Raw genomic sequence first — 17,619 nt, forward strand, 5'->3', positions numbered from 1 at the left:
TGCGTCCACGCATACACTTTCCCATCCACACAACAATTGTGGGGTGGACCTCGCTTTGCTTTGTAAACTATATGCGTGGATACAGTGGGTTCCGACCCCCCCTCCCTACGGGGGGGCTCCACTTCCGGAAGATATAACCTAACCCAAACCTATTTCTGATTTAAAACTAAAATTTGGTTTGGGTTGTGGGGTGAACTTTATAGTACATAATTACCTAATTTTCGGTAATTTTGGGGGTTTTCCGTTTTTTGGGGGTTGGGGGTGATGGGGGACGGGCTTCTCCGACTGATTGTCACTGTTGGAGTCACAACAAAAAGTTTTACCGAGAGATCCGATCATATTTGTCAAAATTCAGAAAAGACCTTATTTGAAATAATTACCCTTTTTTGGTCTATAACTTTTTTTTTTGGCCCCCCCCAACTAAAAATGGTTATTTATATTTCTTTCTAAACATAAAAAGTCCGTAAAAAAATTTACAGCCCATTTGCAGGTGGAGCCGTGATTCTGAATAATTACCAAAATTCTAAATCAAGTCTAAACATCCACACTCTCAGTTCTCTATTAATATTCGTAATTTATGTAAGCATTCTTTGAATGTCTCGGCAAGATTTTTGTGCAAAAATTTAAAATTTTATTTAATTTTAATTTTAATCTAATTAATTATTCGCTATTTTGTAGTGGTTTTATCGAGAAGAAATATTAATTTATGAAAATAGAAACCGTTGAGATACTTCAACAACTGTCATTCGTGCAATTAACAATAATTCGCGGATAAATGCGTTAAGCATCGCTCATGCCACTCTTTGTCACCAAAAGTTTGGATACTTTGGGTTATGATTCAATGGCTTTGATCATGTCGCCGTCCCGAATTCAGTTTGGGAGGAGGAGGGCGGGGGCATTCCACGGGGAGACGCAAACTCGTGATATCAACTTCCCGCTTCTGATGTGACGAAGTCAGCCGTCGTGCGATGTGGACCAGTTGTAAACCTATCATCTTGTGTATAAGCACATATCAGTTTCGCGATTTATTCGAGAGAGAGAGAGAGAGAGAGAGAGACAGAATTTCCAATCTAATATTAATTTTCCTTATTCTGAGATATATATGTATCTCGTTTCGCGGTGATTCGAGTGACGTTCAAACGTGATTTACACGCATGAAACACACGAGTTATTCTTTCGGATTTCGTCTAATTAATGATGTATGTGTCATATATCAAAACATTGATAAAAACATGAAAATTTCGTAGATTGTTATATTATTTTTTCTGAATATCTGTGCAAAACCTGAGCACAATTCTCTTAACGGTTTGGAAATTATTTAAGTTTAAAGTTACTATTGATTCTTATGGAAAATCGCGTATTATAGTATTTATTGACAAATTTGACAAGGAAAAAATATTGCCAATGAAATAAAAATTTTCACATATATTAAAAAAACTCTAATAAATATTTGTGCAAAATTTAATTTAAATCCATTTACTCGTTTAAAAATTATTTACTAAAAATTGTAGAAAAATATTATCTGTCTTTCTTTCTCTTTCTGCAAATTACTTGTTTCTTTTTGTTTCTTGCAATTGATTTCAGGGGGTTTTCACGATCAAAAGTTTTTGTCATAAATTAGGAAAAATATCAAAAATCATATTATTTTGTGATACTTTATTTCTTTTTATAATCCGGATTTATTTATTTGATTTTTCAAACAGTATAAACATAAGAAATATGTTTTTTTATTTTGATAGTTTTTTGCTACCATTGTACAGTCAAAACATTCTTAAATTGCGCGTGGGAGGGGAGGAAATAAATAAGGGAAGAAACGTTCTTTCGCGTGTGTATAATAGCAGCGGGGCTTTGGTAGAGCGCGTCTCTTCCGGAGTTGTACCCGGGAGGTTGTGCGCCTCCTGCGAGGATCCTATCCGGAGGTAACCATCGCGTCGCGCAACGCCCGGGAATGTAATAATTACCGAGTTGGCTCTTATTACGCTGAAGGTCTCGCATTACCAAGCTGAGTAGACGGCGCGCGGCGATGAGATAGCGCCGTGTGTCTTCGCTTTTGCGTTCACCTACGCTCGAAAGAGACGTCGACAAGCAGCCATCCTCGGGCGCGTCTAGTTAGTCGTTTGACATACAGTTTACATGCGAGACAAACGTTGTTTGTCGGTAATTTACGAATCTCGAAAAATTCTCATCGCGTTTAAGATCATGAAAATATTTTATCTGGAGCGTGTATTTTATCATTATGATCATTCGATGACAGATATAACTGTAAGAGAATAAAAAAATATTATCAGTAAAAATATAATCGATTAAATGAGTAATCAGATTGATGAACGAGTTCCATTCGGATCTTTTCTGCTTTTATTCTAGAAATTTTATTCGCTGATGTGTAATATAATTTTTTGCTTATCTATATCAGTGTATGAATGTAAAATAAACTCGAAACCGTAATTGATATTAATATCTCGTTCTAACGTTACTTGCTCTTGTGTATTGATATTTCGCGGACAGACTGGCTTTTGCATGAAATATGAGAAAAACGTATGCTATCGCGAGCAACGCAATAATATCGATGCAAAAATGTTAATTAATAAGAAAGCTTTCTAAATAAGTAATGATCTAGTATACTAAAAAAAAAAAAAAAAAAAAAAAAACTAATTTCGCGCGAGCAATTGAAGCGCAAGATAAATGATATTATATAAAAATGAATTAATCTAGAAAGGAGCTCACGAGGGATAAAAAAAAAGGATTGAAGTAATAAATTACATTGGCAGACGCGCGGAATACGCGAAGTTAATACGACACAACTATCTTATTACGCACGCGCGTGTGTGCGTAGGATCTGTAATTTTCCATTAGCGTAACACGAAAGAGCACTCCATAAAATTAGACTCCGACGCGTAATAAAACCGTGCGGATGGAGAACTCCGTGTCGAATCGCGCGCGTCTTCCGAAGCGAAACTTCAGAAATGTCACTTGACCACGCGAGGCGGGACGCGCGCGCGCGCCTTCTCCGCGCGCGGAGGATGCCGATCCGCGATTACGCTTATCGCGACGAATTTCCGCCCGTGTGTGTCGGTTGGCTAGCCGTCTCTTTTTCTCCGGCAACCGCCTCTTCCGCCGCATTTACAGACGGCGGAAACAGTGTAGAGACGCGCGCGGGCGAGCTTTTTTTCTTTCCCTCCCCCTCGAACACGCGGAGAGTATAATTCGCATAAATAATAAATATTGTCTATGACACACACACGCGCGCTCTCATACGCGGAGGCGATAATAAACAACAGAAGGGGCGTATAAAAGGAAGAGGAGAGGGATTACTGCCCGCTATCGCGCGACATTGCGCCGCAACAATAATTCATAACGATCGACGGAGTTAGCTCGTGCGCGAACTGGCCGATAATCGCGATGGACTGCGACCAGGGATTTTACCACTTTTGCGCGAGAGAATGTTGAAACAGCGTTTTCCTCTCCCTATCTCCTCGATATTTCATCCGGATTTAATCTTTTAACAATCCGAGCAGTTTGAGATAAGGAGATAATAGATTTACACCATTATACAGGGTGAGCCCAAACTTTTCAGCCAGATTTTGAGATTTTAGGGAAATTTAATTCTGAACATAAAGTTTCCGATAAACATGGGTCGAAAAATGCTTCTTTAAAAAGTTAGCGCTTTTTTTTTATTTATGTTTATTTATTATTATTACAGTGCTATTTTAGTTTAAAAAGAATTATTTTATTTTTATAAAAGAAAGATTTTTATTTTTATTTATTTCATTTTATTTTTATTGATTTTTTCCAAGAAATGTATTAAGTTTCATTATATATATATAAATTTATAGAAACCAGATCTAAAAGAGGTCTTACAAATTATGCATTCGGATCACATTTTTTATTACAAAGCAATATGCATGAAGGAATAATTAAGTAATGACTAAGCGATATAATAATAAAGAATATCGTGCTCTTTAAATATTACTGATAATTTTCGAGTTTAAGATATTTTATTCTGAAACACAATTGATATAGAAATGTGCAATTTTTTACATATAATTATCTATCCATAAATAAACTTTACACGGGAGAAATTTTCACTTCCAAAAGTTGTCAAAGAATACACGAATTATATCCATTTAATCGTCTTCTTTTATTAAAGCGAATATTATCGCGCGTATTTGTCAGTTCTGAAATTCAATTCTCTCGACGCCTGATTACCGGGTGCTCTGCTCGCCGATGATTATCACTGGGTAACTAGTACGGTCGACGATTCGCATCAAGGTCCGTATAGTTACTGATCGCCGCTCACGATTTCGATGCAGCAGAATAGCGTAAACTGCCCGTTGCACGTGAGATTCGATCGCTTTTCCTGGCGCGTGCGACACAACGTGTTGTTCCACATTCACGAAACGTCATTCTCGCGCTCACGCGCGCGCGCGCATATTATTATGTCAGGTGGTAAATGTCAAGAGCAAGGTTCAAGACGAGAGGAAACTGTCCATATTGAGACAACCGGAATCTCGTATTATAGTTGCAGCTCGAAGTATCATATGCTGGTGTGGCGTCGATACAAAAGGATGAACTATGATATTTAGCTGCTCTCACACAAAAGTAATCAAATAATTTTTAAGCATACCGTATAATTTTCTTATATATAATAAGAAATAGAGAGAAAGAGCAGAAAAGCACGCTTATGTTTGTGATAATTTTTTTCATTAATTTTTAAGCCTAGATTTTTTTAGAAAAAAAAAAATAAATTTTATTAATTTCGTAAAACACTGTACAGTTATAGATGTAATATTTAGCTCGTTTTAATATCGCGTGAATAAAGTACGATATAAGTATTAATATATTACACTCGCACACAGAATAATACAGATATTTTTAAGCCGTATGTATATTATTACGTTTGAATATTGCATATATTTATTTATTCAGTGCATATGACTAATTATACATGGAGGATGACAGATTATTGAATTTCGGAACAAATTTGCATAGCGAGTAGGTTGTAACGTATAATCCACGCAAAAAAAAAAGATCAGTAAACATCAGTATTTATTTATTCGAATTATGATTATCGTCTTTATTCGAGCTGGATTTCCGCTAACTATTGATTCCTTGACGATCTTCAGTTTATCAAGTTTAATTCATGGCTCGTGGCCATACGGAAAGCACGAAAAGAGACAAAACATCTCGTAATACAGACGAGAAAAGAGTCGACTTAACGGTCAGCCAACATTTATGACCAACCAAGTACCGTTGCTCGACGGCGATCATCGGGTCGACGTATTCTTGCGTGCATCGCTGGGTCGTCCATCGCGAATCTCACGCATTATATAAGTCGCACACATATATAAATAAACCGATAAGCTCGAACTCGTGCTCGCGAATTTTCGCGAAACAAAATTACGTGCGCTCTACGTATTAATACAGGGTGTCGACTCCCTGGAGAAACACGGAAAACCTGGAATTCTCAAGCAATTTTTTTTGTACCTGAAGAAATCGAGGAATTCTCGTGGAATTTTATCGAGACTCGGGGAACATAAAAAAAGTCCTCTCTTTAATAATTTTATGCAATCTGCTGATAAGCCAAGTTGTAAATTATGTATTTAAATATATTTACATATATATCTATCTCTGTTTATACATATGTGCATTCAATGTCTTAAGAAAATATTGAATATGCAGTACATATGTATATTTAATTAGTCTTAAGGAAATATTGAACATGTAATACATATTCTTTATCTTAATTTTTAGCGATAAATGAAAATGTTATGCAAGTTATAATTTTTTATCTTAATGAAAACCGTTTAGTTTTTTTTTCTTTTTTTTTTCTTTTCCAGTACATTTGTAGATTTAGCACTAGAAACTTAAGTTGTTTTGTATTTTTCCTTCGTATGAACGAAAAGTATTAGAAAACGCGTACAATAAAAAAAACTTATTTTAGGAAGTTGCATAAAAAAATCTTCATCTATTTTACCTGGAATTTTTTGAATAAAAATATGCGGAAGATCAGGGAATATTTTTAAAAGATTTGAATAGAGACACCCTGTAATAAACTATTTAAAGAGGATAAAAAACACTCCATGTTTACAAACAACATAATATTATTTATAAATAAAAATAATATTAAATTCCTTTAAAAAAAACAATAATGGATGATTTATCAAAAAATTGTCATATATTAATTCTTCAATAATTATTATCGATCTATAGTATCTTAGTATCTATACTCAAACTGATGGGGAAGCGCTGATAAGCATCCGCACTACGTCAATACGATGATTGCGATCGACGTTATACGCGTTCTCGACCCCATCGCGGCGCAAAACATGAAGATATCGTCTCACCCGGTCTGTATTTTGCGGCGCAATCAAATTCGGTAAATCCCTCCCCCGGAGGCGAAGTTACAAACGACCGGCAATTTCCAACCGAGGCGTCCGCCCTCGCGACGGCGCGTAAACTTACGTAAACGTATGTAAACCGCGCGTCGGAGCCACATTTTCATCGATCGACGACGGTTCTCCAACGCCGGTCTAGCAACATGGTAGACTTACGACGGTGGTTGCCCGGGACCGAGGGAGAGTATATGTATGATCCAGGGGTTGGCACGAAAACTCCTCCTCTACAGGTACACTCGCGCCCATACATTTTACAGCGTTACTCGCCTTCTTCCTCTCACGATGTGTGATACAGCTTTACGATTGTGATATACATATGCCCTATATATACAGGGTGCATCGAAAGATAACGTCAATCGGCGCGGAGATGATGGAGAATGTTATTTGAAGCGGAAAATATAAATACAGCTTATTCGATGTTTTTTATTCTTTTAGGGAACTAAAAAGAGAAGGAATTTATGTATCACGCACTGCGATACGATAACGTAGAGTTGTGTAGGAATGCGCAACATGTTGTTCAGATACCGCGTTGAGATGCACTTGCGTGAGGGAGAAAGATATTTTGAACCTTCGCCAACAGAGAGAGAGAATTTGTTGGGCATTATCATAATTTTCCGTTTCGTAAATGTTATAATGTAAAATAATTCAAGTTGTCAGAGAGGTAAGTTATCAGGATCACTTCTTCTTAAATAGAATTTTGTATTTTTATTCACGTGTTCTCCCCAATAGTTGCTAATTCGAGAACGAATTCGAAGACGAATTCTCGATTTATAGCACCACCGGAAATTGATGAGGATCATCTTTTTTTAATAATAAAATGTTGTACTTTTATTTAAAGTTTTCCAATAATTACGCTAACAATTCGAGACGAACTCTCGTGGATTTATAGCACCCCTAAAAATTGTGTGGACTGTAAAAATAGAAGAGAACCAAAACCAAAAAGCTTTGTAAAAAAAATCAATTCGATTCTCACACTCAATAACATAATTAGGCATCATTAATAACAGAGCACCTGGTATGGAGCGCTAATGTAAGCAACATGAGAAAACAATGGCCCGTATATCGTGAGGACATTGTTAAGACAATCTATGTGAGCTCATTTTGCCGACGTGAAGTACGATGCGTTATACGAGAACATATTTGTGGCTGGTTGTTTGAAAAATATAGGTTTTTTTTTTATTTTAATAAATAATTTTTTATCTTCAAATATATATTTTTATATTAAAATTTCAAATAATGTATCTTGAAAATTATAATTTTTATTATATACAACACTAATAATTTATTTAATATAACCACACATTTTTGAAAACAAAATATATATATTTATTTAAATAACAAAAAATAAAAATGTATTTATTTGGTTGAAAAAAATTTTATTTTTAGTATATATGTCGACGGACGTATGCATAGATACATATAATGGGTGTACATGTGTGCGTACGTGCGTGCGTGAAGAAGTGCAATCAGGGCTTACAAAGGTTGTAGCATTTCATAAAGGTCAGATCCACCACAGCTCGTACTTCCCTCTCCCTTGGGGGATATTAAAATCAACCCCAACCGGGCCAGCCTTTTTCTTCTTGAACGCCTCCGGCTACGTCAATATCTTCTTGTAACGGTTGTTCATCGTTCTCTCTCTCTCTCTTTCTCTTTTTTATTATCGTATCTATTTTATATTCTTCCGTAACGATAGACGCGCGTATAAAACCCACTATTTCTCGAGCATAAATTTGACGAATGGTGCAGCAGCAGCAGCGCGTAAAAACGCTATTCCCGGTTTGAAATTTCGCCGAACGATATCTTGACAGAAATTAGTATCTGTTTCGCTCGAACGCGATTTTACTCGACATCAATCTGCGATAGCTCCTAGATTCTTCAATTAAATCTTGCGCCATTTTCGCAAAATCTGGTAACAACTTATCAAATTTGTCTTGCGTATTTCGAGAAGCGAGATGGGACTTTTCGAAGGCGCCGCTTCGTGTAAATCGAGAACGATTATCGGGGCACGAGAAACCCTCTTCTCCTCCGTGGCCGCGAGAATAAATTGATAAATCTGAGAAATGCGATCCTTCGCGGGCCTTCAGCGTAATGACACGCTTCCGCGAGTATTGATCGCCACCGCCAGGATCCTACACGTGCGAGAACGTGAACTTTTCCGCCTCGTTTTTATCCGTCCAACTATCCGGCCATCCACACATATCCATCGACATGCCTCGGGTCGGATGATAAATCTGATATCGCCACGCGAGACAACTTCGGCGCTCTCTTGCTGGAAAAATCGAATCGCATCGCTTGGTGGTGATGGGTACATCGCACATGTCGCATACAGGGTGTACGTGAATTATGACATCAAAATACGCAAGCATATTCTTCGGGGAGTTCTGTCTAAACTTCTTTTTTTTTTTTTTTCCCTATCATAACTCTGAACATCGAATAATTAATTCTGAAATACGTGTGACTTTTCAAAATTGAAAAATCCGCTTGCTTTGTGAGCGAAATAAAACGATGAGGAAGCAATGCGCATATTTTTAATTTGCACGATTTTTATCTTGTCTTCTTATTTTATTTTTTTAATTTCTTTTTTATTTTATTTTATTTTATTTTTTTATTTATTTATTTTTTTTTATTAGGAATATTTATGTGATTGAAGAAACGAAGAATATCGTGATCGATCAAACATAAGGTACTTCCTTCCGGGCGTTTGTTTGCGATACATCTTGTGTACGTATAAAAGTTTGCAAGGACGAGAACAGATTGTTTTAGGGGTAGTGTTTCGTCGGTAACGGCCTAATAAAATTGGCGCTGCAAGATACGTGGTCGTATAAAAATACGGCGTGCACGCCCACGCCACGATACTCGAGCCTCCTTAATAAAATTAATTGGTCCCTTCCCCGTCCCCGCGTCTGTCCTCGAGAATAGTTGGCTCGACAATCTCGACGGAAGAAATAGTTTTCTGGAGCACTTTTTTTTTTTTTTTTGGTAGATATGACGAGAGAAATATGGCTCCTTTACCTTTAATCGTTGGAAAACGTATAGTTCAATCCTTTGCAAATTTTTTTTCTTTGTTCTTTTTAATTTTTTAATTAATTCAAGTTTTTTAAAGTACGTGTAAAGAACGTTTTAATAAAAATTTAGAGAGAAATTATTTTATATAAAATAGCGAGCTATTTTTAATTGACATTTATAGTTTCGTTAACTACTCGACGCGACACGTTTTTTGATTACTACCGGATGGTACTTAATTTACATTTTATCAATTGTTTTATCCCATTCATTGACTCGGAAAGATCTCTTCTCGAGCAAGAGGATTAAACTTTCTCATTTCTTCGTTCATCAGTTCGATCGAAAATCACGTTTACAAATAAAACGCTCGTAATGCCGGCATTTTTGCGTGCCACGACACGCTTTCCTGCGCAATTTTCCATCCATTTATTTTCATTAAATGGTGGATTCGATAAAGATCCGAGAAGCGTGTTAACACTTTGTCGTGGGATCTTTAGGTAATTTGTCGAACGCTCGTTTCTCTTGCTCTCCCGACAGATTCTCATGAGAAAGTGTTCCTAATCGATGTTCAACAAAAAACATTATGCATCTTTAATGAAAAAAAATTCTCATAAGAATAAGATGACTTTTCTATTGACTATTTTTATGATTATTTTTATTGTTCTTCGATGACACGACTCGTGTGACGCCAATATTTTTAAAAAGGACTTTAAAATTAGGTCTTGCAAGTATCTTAGGGGGATTTTTATGTATCTTTTATGTACTATTAGAATCTAAATTGTTTCGATTTAATTCTTTGTAACCATGAAGATTCAGAAAATGTAGAACATCGCAAATGGATGTATTTTTGTTATCTTGAAATATGAAAAAAAAAAAAAAAATCTTTAATGATCAGAAATTTTTCCTTACATAATTCGTAATAAATTCTCGTTCACAGAAACAATAGTCTCGTGAAATATCTTTGCAATCAACCTCTCGGGTCATTCGCACCGATCAATTTGCGAATCGTCCTAACAGACTCTCGCGTGTAGAGAGTTTATTTGTCAGATTTCGCTGTCGTGCTGTCGACGAGGGGTGGAAAAAGAAAGATGCGAGAAAGGCGAGGCTGCTGATTTAGTGGCGCGACGCATTAATGTCAGGTGGATGACGATATAACTCGAGCCGCACCCCTGGAAGACTATCCAATAATAAAATCCGCGTCATTTGGCTAAAAGCTACCGCGAAGGAGGATATCTGGTATCAAGGTGTGGCGGTTGTTGCGACCCTTATCACGCGACCTGCACCCACCTTGCGCGGATCTGTGTGTGTGTGTGTGTGTATGTGTGTATTTCGTATTTATCTCATCCTTGTTCTTCTATTCTCTTTTTTTATCCTAGTCACGACGGGGTAGGATGACACGCACGTTCGAGGATGGACAGTTTATTTTAATTGAATTTTGCAACTAGGCTAACGCGTCTCTGTCATTATATAGCGTGGATGATATAGGCGGCGACAATAACCATTGTTTCGTGTCTCGATACGAGGTTGGCTCATTAATGGACATCTCGCGGATATACATAGCTTTCCTCGCGACCCTTTTTTCCGCGAATTTTTTTCCCTCGAAACCGTCAGCCATCATCGCTCGTTCGTGTTGCATTTCTAATCGTTTATTAACGCTGATACTCAAGTTTGTCGCTTCCGTCATTCTTAGACGAGTCACGCAAATATCTTGCCGTGTAATGGAAATTTTGATGCCGCAGACACGATGATATTTCGATTATTGGAGACCAGACGAGAAAAAAATTAAAAAAAAAAAAGGAAAGATACATGTTTGTTGCACACTTGAAAGAATTATGACATACAAAATTTTATTGCACACGGGATTGTCTCGATTGCTACTATTTTTTGAATCGATCGGGACACAATCTAACGGTACACGTATTATAAAACAAATATTCCTTCATATCCATGATGATAAAAAACCTTGTCGAGGCAAATCGTTTCTCCGATAATTTTCAGTGGCTCTCTGTAGTTTGATACAGAGAAGGCAGAAAGATCGAGAAAGAAGGAGAGAAAAATGATTCCTAAGAAAATTGCACGAGGCATTAATCGCTAAATATTTTTCTTGCTCGCTTCGTTTTTCTCGAAGCGTTTACGCGATGATTTATTGATTTTTTTCTACTCTTTGACTTTTTGTTTTATTTATTCCTCAATAGAACCATTTCAACTGAAACAATATCGACAAATTACCCAATTGCTTTTGCTCGATGATAAAAGTATAAATTTTCGATGTCGGCTACTAGAGTTGCACGAGATAAAATAATATTCGTAAAAATATTGTATTGGTATTAAAAATTTTCGGAAAATTAAATCTTGTCTTGATCTTGAATGAATATTGATGGCAAAAATCTTGTATTGTCTTGTCTCGATTTTATTAATAATTTTTATCTAATATTGAACAATTGTTTAAAATAATATTTAACATAATCTTTATAATATATAATAATTTCATTTGTTTACTTCAGCTCTTTTAAAAACCATTAATCTTGATATTGTCTTGATAACTAATTAAAAAGACAAGATAATATCAAGACTTGATATCTCATGCAACGACTACAGACTATCGACTACAAACTTTTTTGGCGATACTTTTTGGTCAAATCTACTACCGGGTGGTAGATGAAAATTCTCGAGTCATTCAAAGTCCGGTAGAACGGTACAATTTATGGGAGAGAGAGGGGGGGAGGGGTGTTTGTGCATCGATTATGGTGCTCGGGTCAAATCGATCGGTTCGCGCTGCTGGAAGAAACCGGTTTCCCTCATGGAGTACATAACGTTCAGCGGTTCTCCGTCGTCGCGAGTGAAACGAACGCGTCGGTCGATTAACGACCAGGATCGCGAGAAAGAAACGAAAACGTTGCTTCGTGCAACCTGTACACTTAGAAAGTAGCCGCCGCTGACGGCGACGCGTAATCTGGAACGATAGCGGCCGTTTCGCAAACGGCGCTCGACTATGGCACCACGACAATATTCCTCATCGCCTCATGGGAGTGGAATATTCTCCGGGGAAATGATTCGATTTGCGGCCTCGTAATCTGATTCGCGATAGCGTAATTTCGCGACCAAGTATAATGCGTATCGATTTTTCTAATAGGATCACAAGAGTTTAATTTTTAATACTTTAGGATAAAATTATGATTAGGAACATGGATTATTGAAGCACGTATAGGTGACTCTATTCTAAATTATATAAATCTTACATGTAGAATATATATAAAGAATGCGAATATCATTATATATACAATATATATATACATGTAAAAAACTCAAAATTAAATTTCACATACAATATTTAAGCTGTGAAATTATTCCATGAATTATTAAAAGAGATTCGAATTTTATTCATCGAAATTTATCGATTTCACGTAAAAGCCAAGTGATCACGCGTGATTTAAATTTAATATACGAATAGATTCTTATTCTAGAATTTCGCCAGAACGAAGAGAGCTAATGAGTTACAGAAATGGGGACAACGCGATTAACAAAGATTGTCTGATAAATTGTAGCGCTACAATAAAAAGTAACGAGTATATCGGAGATGGGGGAGATTATTTTTTTTTACACGATCTATATTTACCTTCGCAAAAAGGACACCGCATGGTGTGATGATGACTCGTCACAAGTCTCGCGATGCTCACTCGACTCGCGCGTTTCGTGCAGAAGATTATGCGCTTCAAAAATGCGAGCAGATTGCCTTTTTATTGTCCGTAATATGGTCGCGCACAGTCGACAACATCTGGATCGATATGCACTGAATAACGAATCCATGAAGTTCGTGACTCGGTCGAATCTTGACTTTTTTTTTTTTTTTAACGATTTGTCATTTAATAAATTAAATTTTTTCTTGTATTTTTTTCTCGCACACAGAAACATATTTCTGAGATATTAATAGAATCTCAGTTTTTTATACATCTTGAATGGTGGATTATTTATATATTTAAATAATAATTATTGTTTTATTAGATTTTAATTTATATTTATTAATTTTTATTATTACTTTTATTATTAATATTTAAATTAAAAGAGAAGCGTAATTTAAATTTCTCGTAGAGTTCTTTGCTCAACTCGATGTTTTATTAATTATGCTCGGATTAATTTAATTTCATCACTTCTCTCGACTATAGAGAAGTCTAAGGTAGATTTTGCATCGGGATTTGCGTCAAGTCGTCTCAAAATTGTCGTGCACCTTGCACACCTTGACCCTTGACCTCTTTTGGTAGCGATAAATGCAACCCGAATTCTCTCCGCTCTCGTTACTCTTTTGTCACGAGACTTTGTAAAGTGTGAAGCCAACACTTGAGGAAAACGTATAATTGCTTCGCTTGTGTGCCAAGAGAAGGTTTATTGCCGCCCCAAATACAACATATTGTCAATTGTTTCTGCTTTCGACGAGCGTGAACCGTAAAATAAATTAGAGTGACAAATACGTTGTGCGCGACAATATGATACTTTTGATGGATTAAAGTAATTATTATATATAAAAAAATTTATAATAATAATTATATAAAAATAATTATAAAATAATAATTATATAAAAATCTAATACATTAATTATAGAGTAATGTTAAATAATATATGATGAAATAATAAAATTATTTAGACAATAAATGGAATAAGTTGATAATACAAATATTGTATATATATTAGTGATGTTGAAAAAAAATCACGTTACAACAAATAATGAATATTATTTTATTATTATTGGAACATTTGATGATCGATCTGTCACTTATCGAAGCGAAGGTCAATGCCACGCGATGAAAACTCGGCTGACACCGTGTTCAACACGAATCTACACACATTTGTTCCGCCGATACATCCGGAACGAGGGGATGACATAAGAGGAAAGATGCAGATGATGAGGGACTTAATGTCATTTCCCTGTCGCGTCGAACGATCGTAAAATCGAGTGACACGGATCACGATGCGTATATCGGCTATACGCTTTTTCTCCTCGTCATCGTAGAACGGGAAGACGGATCTCGTACGACGAAAGGCGGACCCCTCTCTTCGCGACACCCTGTATATTCCGTACACGTAGCCAGGTGAGCTAACGGTGCTCCGAAGCGGTGAAGTAACGGACCCCGCCGCGATTTGTCTCGTCGTCGTATCTTTATTTCACGGGATACTCGACTTCCACGAGAATATATCGCGCCTCATCTGCTTCCCCGAACGATCGCTCGATACACGATATAGGGACGAATATATCGTCCTTTTTAATCAGGACGGGACTCAATTAATTTTCTCTTACGTATCGGCGAGCAAAATTCAATCTCGTTCTCTAAGCTCGATAGTTTTCGAAGGTGAGCAGTGTTGTTAATTACCAGAATGATAACGATATTTTATTTTCATGATATGTAGAGAGATTTTACGTCACAGTGTGTGGGATTACGTGTGCAAGCTTAAAGAAAGAAATTGCTTAACGTAGCGTATGCGAATAAACTTAAATCGTTGTCAGGCGTCAAAATGCTCTTCCGCAACACGTTCTCTCGCTCACGCGTACACATATGCATTCACCAGACCCAAGTTTTCGGAATGAATGGCGGTGAAACATTTATGCGTCTGCGAGCCGTAATATGCACGGGACACGAGAGTTATATATGTCGGCGAAACTTTCTGCGACGCTGAATTAGAACTGAATACAGATTTCTCGTATTGTATGTATTACCGTATATTTTATGTGCCAACTATTGATTTTAACGCGAAGTTCTCGCGAAGAATACGTTGTTGAAATTGGAGAATAATATTTAATTCCAGAGAATCGTCGGCAAATTAGTTTGACAGATCAGCACCGTTGCAGATTTATTATCCTGTCGCGACTTTTTTCGAAAAAAAGCGGAGATTCTTTTAAAGATGTATGTGTCATATGTCAAAATATTGACAAAAGCATGAAAATTTCGTTGACTGTTCTACTATCTTTCTGAGTATCTATGCAAAATCCGAGCACAATTCTTTTAACGGTTTGGAAATTATTTAAGTTTAAAGTTAGTATTGATATTTATGGAAAATCGCTATTGTAGCACTTATTGCCAAATTTGACAAAGAAAAAACATTGCCAGCAAAATAAAAATTTTCACATATATTAAGAAAACTCTAATAAATATTTGTGCAAAACCTGATTTAGATCCATTTACTTATTTAAAAGTTATTTACTTAAAAATGTAGAAAAATATTATCTATCTCTCTCTCTCTCTCTCTCTCTGTCTACAAATCATTCGTTTTTTTTTGTTTTTTGTAATTGATTTCAGAGGGTATTCACCATCGCGTTATAAAAGTTTTTGTCACAAATTTAGGAAAAATATTAATTACAATTATTTTCTTTTACGAAGACGTTAAAAATCATATTATTTTATGATACTCTAATTCTTTTTATAATCCAGATTTATTTATTTGATTTTTCAAACAGTATAATTTTGATAGCTTTTTGCTACTATTGTACAGCCAAAACTTAAATTCCTTAAATGCGCGAATGTTCTATAATAACAGCAAACACATACACAAGTATTTTGTCGGATGAAAGAAAAATATTATTCGTCTTAAGACATTTACACGAATACCTCCTTTGCGTTATAAAATAAAGTTACACTTTAATTAATATTTTTTTTTAATTATTATTTAAATATTGAACATTAAAATAAGTTATTTTTTTTTTCAACAATGTAATTAGTATCAATTATATCGGATTTATGTAAATATATACGCAGGCAAATATAAATATATATTATACATATAAAGTTTCAGTTTCTATCAAGTATAAATTAAAAAATTAGTTTACATCAAACATCAAATATTATTGTGTTCATTATTATTAAATCTACTGTTACCTTATCATGGTTTCTATTGCACGCGGAACATCCGCTTTATTATTACTGATTTTCGCGATTGTAACAATGCAGTGCGATAAGATGAAGCGATGGATACGTACTCTCGCGGATACGAGATTAGTGACAATACCTGTATTATGCGCGCGCCGTTGATGACCCTATCTCTAAATAACTGTGACACTCTGTTATATAGAGCGTTAATGAACTGATCTCCCAACTGAAGTGTGATTCACATGTTTATTTTTTTTACTGGAACACCAGCATGCTAATAACTAATGAGAAAGGAAAATACGCCAGGAAACACTTGATTATATGATTTTAAATAAAAAAGTCTACCTATTATGGAATAGCTTACTTTTAAGCCGATGATTTTAAATCCGTTATTTTTAAAAGGAAATGGAAGAAGTATAAAATTATGGAAAGCTAACATCTCCATAAATTTTTGAAATTTAAAAGGAAAATTATTTATATATACCGTATAAAAAAAATAAAAGTCGTGTATTTTATTCGTAATAAAATACACGCGACTTTTCTGTCCCAGTAATGGACGTCATGTAGCGGTAAAGATCGTCAAATGGAAAGCGGCGAATCGATAGCCGATAGGAATCGAATCGTTCGACGTTCCCGAGATATACACGCGCAACGATAGATGAATCGGTGATAAATATTAAAGCACATGGTTATGAAAGGCAAACGCGCGACGGAGGCGAGCGCAGAGAGGGTCATTGAACCCTACGTCGTTCTCAAACACGTTTTCGCGAGGATGGCTCGCGAGGAATTTAACAATGCGGAATATCTCTTATCTAATCCTTCCTATATCATTGATCGCGTTACGCTTTTTCGTAAGTCGCTAGTTAAAAGCCAATCAGCTGACTGCTGCCAGATATCAAGGCGAGAAACTCTGCTCTTTTGCATTTCAGCATAAATAGCGTTATAATAATTTTGTTTGGCACTGATAACAGATAATTGGATAAAGAAATGAAACGGAAATAAAGAAAGGCAAACAAAAATGTGGTCGATGAGAGGTGGAATTGAGAAGAGATTGAAAATTGATCGATGAATCGATCAATTTTGAAGAAAGGTTTTTTGTTTTCAATCTGGAAGCAACTTTTTTTTTTTTTAAATTATTATTTATTTATTTTGTAGTATAAAATAGAATTTTACAATCGACGAAAGAAAGCTCGCGCGATGTCCGTGTGACAATAAAAAATCGCGGAAACCACACCGACTCGTGTTCGACATAATGCGATTTCTTGCACTGTCTGAAAGAGGGTGCGAATAGTAATTCAACAAGGATAATAAGTAGACTATCGTAGGATCAGTGAAAGTCTATCCGGGATACTGATGAGTGTAAGAGA

At 35.9% G+C, this 17,619-nt stretch overlaps 1 protein-coding gene across 1 annotated transcript in view; it reads left to right on the plus strand.

The window, feature by feature from the left end:
• Positions 1–17,619, plus strand: part of LOC115237251 (pumilio homolog 2-like) — a 92,441-nt gene that overhangs the window by 57,582 nt on the left and 17,240 nt on the right. The gene's annotated exons all lie outside the window — the stretch shown is intronic.

Source organism: Formica exsecta, unplaced genomic scaffold (genome assembly GCF_003651465.1).
Source record: "Formica exsecta isolate Colony F162 unplaced genomic scaffold, ASM365146v1 scaffold282, whole genome shotgun sequence".
Classification (NCBI taxonomy): Eukaryota; Metazoa; Arthropoda; class Insecta; order Hymenoptera; family Formicidae; genus Formica; species Formica exsecta.